Raw genomic sequence first — 9975 nt, forward strand, 5'->3', positions numbered from 1 at the left:
CATTGTATCCATGGGGTTTGGTATCAATGAGGTATATGGGAAGTGTTTTCTGGATGAATATAATCCTAGATTTTCCAGATTGAAATGTCCTATAAGTAGGTGTTAGAACTCCCATTTGCAATAGTTTTCTGCAATTTTGAATAAGTGAATGTCTATTAAAACAGCCAGAGATATCTCTAATAAATCAATGAATTGATTGATAGCTACAGATATTTATATGTTTGACAAGATAAATTGAATTTCCCAATCACCATGGAGGTTTTGGTGTGCTATGCTATGAAGCTTCTTACATTTGTTGAACCAAATAGAGGCATTGGGTAACTAAATATTGCTGTCTCGAGGACAGTATATAAATTTATGCCATAAATACTAGAGAGATGTTAGTAATTTTACAGAATGCCTGGAAAATAACTATGGTCCTAAGAAAATTAGGAGAGGGGGGAACAAAAAAGTTTAGTATGTGTTGCTGCCTTCAAGTGACCTACATTCTCACTGAGAAGCAGAGATATGTTCCGGTCTTCATGGCTCGCTTCCTTATTTCACAGATTCCCCTCAAATGTCACCGTATCAGAGACCCTATCTTCAGCACATACCTTGGAGATCACACCTTCCCTGACTGTCACTCTCCATTGTTTCTTCTCACTGAATTTTCCTTTATAGTATTGGTTACATTCTGAAATAATGTTATTTGTTTGCTCACTGTGTACCTTCTCTCACTAGAATGCAAGGTTGTGAGTGAAAAAGAGCTATTTATTTTGCTCATTGTTTTCAGTACCTTAGGCACTGGCCTGCTAAAATATATTGTTGAATAAGCAATAAATACAAGCAGCCTATAATTTTCCATCTTCTAGAGACTAGACAATCTCTGAGTCCTAAAATTTTATGGTTTCTGTGGTTAAGGACAAATGCTAAGTTAGAATGTAAGATAAGAATTAAACAGGGTAAACTATTGTTATCTTATTCAGAAAATGAATGTGGACTCTGTGTAGACTTTATTTTCAGGATTTTTCCCCTTTATTTTCTATGTAGATCTTTTTTTTTTTTTTTAATTGAATGTGACTCCAATGGATTTCACAACTGACAAACATCCATGGAGACTTTGTTTTCAGGAGTATTTTTCCTCTTTCTTTTCTATTTAGGTCTATTTTTTTCTATTGGAGTCAGTTCTTGTTATTGCTTTTCTTGCTGAAATGGCATTGGTGTGGATGGAACTCAAGAACATCAGACAGCGTTTTGCATTACACAGAATCTTTACACACAGGAACAATCTTTTTATGGATGTTATAGTCTTTTGGGAAATGAAGGCTATACTAACTAAATTGATTACTTGAGGGGGAAAATAATCAATATATAACTACTTAGTGTCTCCAAGACTGAATTACAGGAATTTTTGTTGTTACTGAAACACAATGAAGTTATACTGTGTGATTCAATCGTAGACTAAATAATGCAAAGTTGTTTTTGCCTGAAAATTCATCAATCATAGTAATAATGTTTATTTGTAAATGTAATTTTGAAGACTGATGTGAACTGTCTACTTAAGCAGACATAACAACAACCAATTAGATTTTTCATAAAAATGTCCTTTTCTCCCCTTCAGACATGGAATTTTTGTATAACACCTGATGATGGTAGCTGAAGAACAATAATTCTAAAGCCTTAATTTAAGCTTTTCTATGCTCTAGGGAATGAATAAGCACTTAAATTAGACAAGAATCTGTATAGTCACTTGTCAATCCAAAAATATGTGAGCAAGTTAAGCCAAAAATAGCTGGCTGATGGATTGGAGAACATATTAAAATGCATTGCTTCTTTAAGGATATTGATTGTCCTTTCATTGAATTAGGATAACTTTACATGAGAGGCACATGTATCAACTGAGAGACTGATGAGCAGGAAATGATGGACAAAGGATATGGCTAACTTTGTAAAAAGATCAGGAATTCACTTAAGATTGGGTTAGCTGACCTTTAAGTTATTTTCCAACTGGAAACTGTATGATTTCAAGAAATTGTAGCCCATTATTCTATGCCTCCACCCAGCAATATCTTGCAGAGTACCAGCAGGGAGCTGAGATACCGGTGATGGAGTGCAAAGATAATGAGCGGATTCCTCCACCTGGACTCTCAATTGCCCAACACATTTTCTACATGGTTGGGGCTTAAGAGTCAGGAGATGAGATTGTTAAAAATACTACAGCTCAGGGTCCTCTCTGTCCCTGAGCTCTGCTGAGTCTAATAGAGTGCATAACCCTTCTTATAATTCTACTAGGAATTGCATAAGTCTAACTTTATCCTTTTGCATGCACTAAAGGCCATCATAGACCCACATACAACCTTTTCTAATTATCTATCAGAGTATTATGAATTTAGATTTGTCATTTCCAGAGAAAAAAGTAGGATCATAGCCAAATTTGATTTGTTTTTGTTTTATATGTTAGGTATGCACATATTTAGGTATTTAAAATTTATGTGTTTTCTATTATTTATATGTGTGTAATGTTATCAGAGAAATTATTTGTCATATATGATTACACATGTTTTCAAAAACATTATAGTAAACAGTAATTAATGTTTTCCTTCCTCATTTGTATTATAATATGAATTCTTTAAATAAACTTTCTAAACAGGATGCAGTTTCCAGTAAAATGGTTTAGATTACACCCTTAACCATTTGCTCAACTCAGAGGAAATGATTTTGAAAAAATGGATCCACTAATATGTGTACATATGTATATAGATACACATACATATGTATCCATGTATGTGTGTCTATACACATATGTTAGTTGCATGAGGCAGCTCATTTTGGCATGTCCACAAGGAACTTTGATCAGACTCTATTACTCTCCATTATCCTATCTCATTTCCCAAAGCAATCTTAACAGATTTCATTGCTTTATTTCCACACGTGTAACACAGAGAACATTTCTGCCATATTTATTCTACATCATCTTCTCTGTTTGCGCTTCTCCTAACTATACCCTATCATTAAAGATTTAAAACACTTTATGGGCCGGGCGCCAGTGGCTATGCCTGTAGTCCTAGCTACACAGGAGGCTGATATCTGAGGATCACCATTCAAAGCCAGCCCAGACAAGAAAGTCCATGAGACTCTTTTCTCCAATGAACCACCAGAAAACAAGAAGTGATTCTATGGCTCAAGTGGTAGAGTGCTAGTCTTGAGCCGAGGAACAGTGTCCAGGCCCAGAGGTCAAGCCCCACAACCGACAAAAACAAACAAACAAGAAAACACTTTGTGGACTTACATTTGTGAAATCTATGCTACTTAATTATTTTCTGAAATAAATGACTCAGGATTACTTTTTGCATGTTTGAATGTGATTATTTTGGAAATAGTTATTTTTAATTCACTCTCAAAAAGGCACAATGGAAAAGAGTCTATGTAGCTGTTATGATAAAAATTATTTATTAAAATATGTGCAGATATTCTATAATGGAGTTGCTGCTAGAAAAACTCAAAGTTGCTACATTTAGCATGTAATTTCATTCACTATTTGAAGGAGCAAATGAAGATCTTTGTATTCATGCAAATGTTTGGACAAAGTGGATACATACTTTCTCTGACCATTAAATTTTCTTTGAGTTTTGAAGGGGCAAGTGAGATCAATGGTATATATTTGAGCTAATAAGAGATTAGACGTCTTGTAATTTTTTCTTCCTAGACATTTTAAAAATTAAAAATAGCTTTAAGATACTTTCAGAATTCAAAAGAATATTGTTTGGCATTAGTATTTTCCTAAAACTTTTGTGAGCCCTCTCCATGTGCGAATTCATTGAACCTAATAGGACAAATATTTTTCTGGGATAAAGTTGAGGCATAGGAGATTGTGTTTAAGTATTTGTAGCTCAGGTTGAGATGGAAGTCTAAAAGAGTGAGTTCACATCAGAGTGTCATAGGTGCATTTCTTTGTACTTCAGCTTTAACACCAGTAAACTTGAAAGCTTTATCTAAGGTTACAAAGATTCAGAGTTGTATCCTCTTTTCTCTTCCCTTCCCCTTGCTTTCCTTGTTCTCTCCATCTCTTCCCTTCTCTTATCTCAGCCTCTGAGAAGTATCTTTCTACTCTCTACTCCTATGAGTTTGACAACACTATATTCTTCACATAATGAAATGATGTACTATATATTATATGTGGCCTGTTTATTTAGTGTAATGTCCTCCAGGTTCATTTATATGGTCAGAGGTGACAAGGTTTCCTCCTTTATAAAGACAGAGTAATGTTTAATTTTATAAAGGTAAGAAATTCTTGGAGAGTTCTCACAGATTAATGTTTTGTACTCCCCAATCTGGGATTTAGGGAATACTCCTGCTGAACAGAGTTGGGCTAATTCTTGAGGTTACTTTCTGCCATAGTCTCTATGATGATTAAATCTATTATTTTGAAGCATCATTATTTGCTGTGATCTGCTATATGTAGATTCACTGAATCTTTATATTGTCAGATAAGCCTTTGTCTCTTCAAACAGCCTAGAAAATCTTCCTCTATAATTTCAGAGTATCTTCTGTTCCTTTCAACATTGAATATCATTCATAAGCCTAAGCTTTTGGAGTAAATAAGAAGTCCAGTAGTCTACTTTCTACACTGTCCCATAACAACCCTCAACTCACGAACATAGGACCTGTCATTCCTACAAATGAGGGAATAGGAAACGAAGACCAAATATAGAAACTCTCATGAATTATTACTGTAGTATATGTTGCAGCCATAGTGATTTATTTTCTAAGCTCTTCTAACTTTTATTTATTCATGTATTTACTGACATGTATTTATTGGGTATATTTATGATGTCCAGCATGGTATTTTGAAATATGTATACATTGTGGAATGGCTAAATCAAAATGTTTAACACATACATTAACTTACGTGCTTTTTATTTGTATATTAAGAAGACTAAAAAAATTCCCTGTTATCAATTTTCAAGTATTCAACCTATTGTTGTTAAATATAGTCACCAGGGTGTACAATTGATCTTTTGAACTTATCTCTGTAGTCTAAATAAAATTTGTGTTCATTAAACATCTCTCCAGTCTCTCCTCCCATCTCTCAATCTCTAGTAACTACCATTCTATATTGTGTTGCTCAACTTTTTTACATTTCACATATAAAGATTGTACAGTATTTGTTTTTCTATGCTTGGTTTATTTCAATTAACATAATATCCTCCAAGTTCATCCATGCTGTGGCAAATGACAAAATTTCCTTCTCATTTTCTTTTACAGTTTTTAACCATCTCTTCCCAACTTTGCACATTGTACATCTTATGAAAACAAGATCTGCTATTGCCTTTAGCATATCTAGTACAAAAAAGATACCAAAAATAAGATGTTTTGAACATGTGAATTACATTCACGATACTAGGTATATTACTTCATAAACTGTAAATGTTTAATAAATATTGAATGTATAAACATGAAAAATGCTTGACAATGAAATGTATCATCAAACTATTGGGGATCATTTCAATCATCCTTGAGAAAATGGAGCCAGTAAAATTTACCTGGGTTTGTTTTTGTTTGTTTGTTTGTTTTCTTTTTGTTGTGTAATGCTGGAAATTAAATCGAAGCCTTAGGTATACTAAACAAGCAATGACCACAAAACTAGAACCCCCTCCCCTAACCTAAGTATGTTGAGGGTGTCAAATCATTTCTGATCTACCATATTTAATATATGCATTACCTCATTGCTTTTTTTGTGTGCTGTTTACCCATATTTAGATGAGTTGGGGCTTAGTCTCAATATTCTATCTACAGAGCCAAAACAATGCTCTGAACTTTATTGAAATTTCAATTTCTTGTGATTTCAAATGGTTTAGCAAACACGCATACCTTGTCAAGTAATAACTTCCTTATTTACCTTACTTGTTTCTACATTTGTTCACATGGAATTATGTGTATTACAGTTGGGATTTGGATTGCTCCACAAAGGCCTATGTATTAAGGGCTTGGTTCCCAGCCAAAGTAGTAGAACCATTAAGGACTGGAGATCTTTATTGACTGAGCATATGCCCTTGAAAGGAATAGTGGAATCCTTCATATTTCTCTTTGTACTTTTTCATTTTCTGATGATGAGGTGACAGTTTTGCTCTACCATGTACTCCCACAGTGCCTCATCATAAGCCCCCCAAAATGAGGTCAATCAATTATGGATTGTAACCTCCAAAGTGTGAGCCCAGACAAACCTTTTCTCCTTACCAATTCATCACCTCAGATATATGGCTTAGTAATACAATGGTGGCTAACAGAATGTGGCATTATTTTCTTATGTCAACACAGTTTTACTCCCACACACTGTTTTTTATTTTTAGTTACATTATATTTTCATATGTTTAGACTTAATGGTATAATTTTTTATTTTTTTAATGTGAAAATACTGAATGGTACAACTTTATGCATATAATTATACAGTTATTTTAAAATAGGGTAAGCATAGGACATAAAAGTGATTTATAATTATACTGCCTTTTACAATTACCTGTACCAGCATCCTTTGTATTTGCATCTGGGTTTGAAAAGTAAGGCTATTCTCAATAGCATTCATTATAAAGAACTTCCTTTAGGATTTCTTTTAATGTGGTCTGAGAGTAACAAATCTTGTTTTTGTTTATATAAAAATGTCTTTGCTTCACCTTATGTTTGACAGATCATTTTGCTGCATAAAAATGAAGAGCAGAAAAATACAAAAATCTAAACTTTACATCAAAGTTAAAGCAGAACCTCAGACTATTGCCAGAAACAGATTCAATTCAGCTTTCTAAGTCAAAGAAATATGTTGAAAATCTCTGATGCTAAGCTAGATTGTGTCAGTGAAAGTAGAGCAGATTAGCCAATCATTAAGATGATAGATTTTCAGACCTTGTTTCATTTCTCTTCAATATGAAACATAGCATTGCTGGGTACATTAATCTAGTTTAAGAGGTTTTTTTCAAGGCTTTAAATACATTATTCCATGTTCTCCTTGCTCTTAAATTTTCAATTGAGAAATCACTATTATTTTGATGGGTTTGTCTTTAAAGCTGACTTCATTGGTGGATCTCTCTTGCAGCTTTCAATGTTCTTTCCTTGTATTGATACTTAATGTTTCAATAGTGATATGATGAGAAGAGAAGTTTTTATTTCAGCCTTGTCTGTTTTGTATCCTAAAAGAGAACATACCCAAATAAATAAAATCAGAGATGAGAATGGGAACATCTCACAACAGAAACAAGCAAATTCAGAACATTATAATGGGATACTTTGCAAACCTTTATGCTAACAAATTTAAGAATTGTGAAGAAACAGAAGAATTTCTAGCAAATATTGATATACCCAAATTAAACCAAGAAGATCTAAGCCAACTAACTAGACCCATATCAAGTATTGAAATAAAAATGGCAATAAAAGACCTCCCACCCAAGAAAAGCCCAGGAACAGATGGAGTCAAAGCTGAATTCTATAAAGCTTTCAAAGGAGAACTTGGAACAATACTCCTCAAACCCTTCGATGAGATTGAAAGTGAAAGTTTACTACCAAACTCCTTTTTTGAGGCCAGCAAAATCCTTATCCCAAAACCAGATAGGAACCCATCAAAGAAAGAGAACTATAGACCCATTTCCTTAATGAACAGTGATGCAAAACTTCTCACCAAAATTCTGGTCAAATGACTTCAATAACTAATTTAAAAATTCATACACTATGACCAGGGATGCAAAGCTGGTTTCATATATGCAATTCAATTGATGTAATTCAATACATCAAAGAAAGCAAGGACAAGAACCACATGATCAGCTCAATAGATGCAGAGAAAGCATTTGACAAGATATAATACCAGTTTATGAAAGAAACACTGGAGAAATTAGGAATCTATGGAACATTCCTCAATATAATAAGGGCTGTATATGACAAACATAAAGTTAGCATTATACTTGGTGGTGAAAAGTTAAAAACATTTCCTCTAATCAAGAATGAGACAAGGATGTCAACTGTCTCTACACATCTTCAATAAAGTATTGGAATTGCTAGCCAGGGCAAGAAGGCAAGCGACTTTTTCTTTCTCGAGTTTTCTGGTATTATTTCACTGAAAATTTTTTCTACGTCTGTAGAAAATTTTTTCTATGTCTACACCTCTTCTCCATCTTCAATGCCTATTATTTTTAGGTTCAGATTTTAATGGTGTCCTAGATGTCCTTGTACGATTCACTCATCCTTATCTTTTTAAATTTAACTACATCTGACTTTTCTAATATGCATGCTATATCACTGAACCTTGATAGTCTAATTTCAAACCTTGCAGAGAAATAACTAAAGCACGAATTAGACAAGGATTAAACAATTTAAGAATTTAAAAAGACAAAACAAAAAAAAGAGGTAGAAAAAAGTTTCAACAGAAAAAAAAAACTGTGGAAGACAAGTAGAACAAAAAGTTGAAATTCCTTATTGAAAACGCAGGTGTGTGCAAGCTGGGTTCTTTTGAAAATGTAGATGTTCCATTTCAATCTCTGATTGTTGGTGATTTTCCTTTAGTGTTTACTTGTATATCTCTTCTGGGTCAGGTTTGGATTACCTGGGTTTTCTTTCTGGGTTCAGTTTGGGCATTGTGGTTGTTCTGGATCAGTGGCAGGGCTGGAATGAGTTGGAGAAGGACCTATAGAATAGCAACAATTCTTAAGGGCTGGACTGCTCTGTGGGTGGGGTAGCTCTATCATATTGTAAGCCTTCTGCTGGGGGTGGGAGCAGTATTAGGCATGAAAAGTAGTGGCTGAGGGATATGTAGGGAAGGCCCCAAGCACAAATAGTGGGCCATATAACTCTCTGTCAGGTGCACCCACTCTTACAGCCTGCATCTTCTACTGCACAAGGAAATACACAAGTATTATTCTGGACAGGACTAGTGTTTAGGTCTCTAGTTTGATATCACATTTGCAAAGTGACTTGCAGATAGCTTTTGCCATAAATATATATGTTAGGCTAAGCAGGGATGCCATCCCTGTCCCTGCCCTTTGTCCTGGATGGGTGACACAGACATCAAGTATCTGCTGCCCTTGCAGAAAATCCTCATCGCTTCTGATCAGTCATATTGCAGGTATACAGACATGCTGGAAATTGTTCATACATATATATTGTTGGGTAGGATAGGTGTTAAGGATATAGCCAGTTAGGTAGACAATGCCTTGCTTATTTATTCTCATCCCTGCCTTTTGCCCATTGGGTGACAAAGCTACTGGTTGGTTTTCATCAGGCCAGAGGAAAGCTCCTAACTTGAAGATGAATAAGAAAGATGGGAAAATTCAAATATCTCAAAGTTCAGTCATCCTCATTTTGAAAGCCAATGTTTGCTTTTTAAAAGGATTGTTCAGGGACTCAGTTCTGGAGTACAGGATGGAGTGCATGATCCAGACCAGGTGATAAGCCTGGTTTCTCATCTCTTGCTTTAGTAGTACTATATCCTGAAGTTGTAAATCTTGTTTGACAGAAGTTCATCCCCTCCTGGTGGGAGAGAGAAAGTGAAGGAGGAGGGAGGGGAGACTGCCTGATTTAGGTGAAAGAGCAATGTTTACCTTAGGCTCCCCAGCACCTGGACATATACATATACATATATATATAATATATATGTATATGTATATGTATATATAGTTATCCATTAGTTCTGATATTCCTGAATTCCAAGAAAAATGTAAGAGAGAATGATGTAGAGAATGATGTAGAGGCTGGGATGTCCAGCTTTCATCTTGCCTTCAGTTAATCTATGAGCCTAATTAAGTAGTCAGTGATGCTCAGGGCAAAAAAGTTTTTAAGCACTTGTTATAATCTACTGCATAATTAGATGGCTAAAGTACTGTATATTTTTTTTTCACAACATAACCAGCAGGCCTAGATGTAACTATTGTGTTGCTGTAATTTCTATAAAACAAAAGTCGGGGAATGGAGAACAAAAAATGATGAGAGCAAAACAGGGTAGAGGGAGAGGTATAATCC

Source organism: Dipodomys merriami, unplaced genomic scaffold (assembly GCF_024711535.1).
Source record: "Dipodomys merriami isolate MVZ:Mamm:240054 unplaced genomic scaffold, mDipMer1.0.p SCAF_545, whole genome shotgun sequence".
In the NCBI taxonomy this organism is placed as follows: Eukaryota; Metazoa; Chordata; class Mammalia; order Rodentia; family Heteromyidae; genus Dipodomys; species Dipodomys merriami.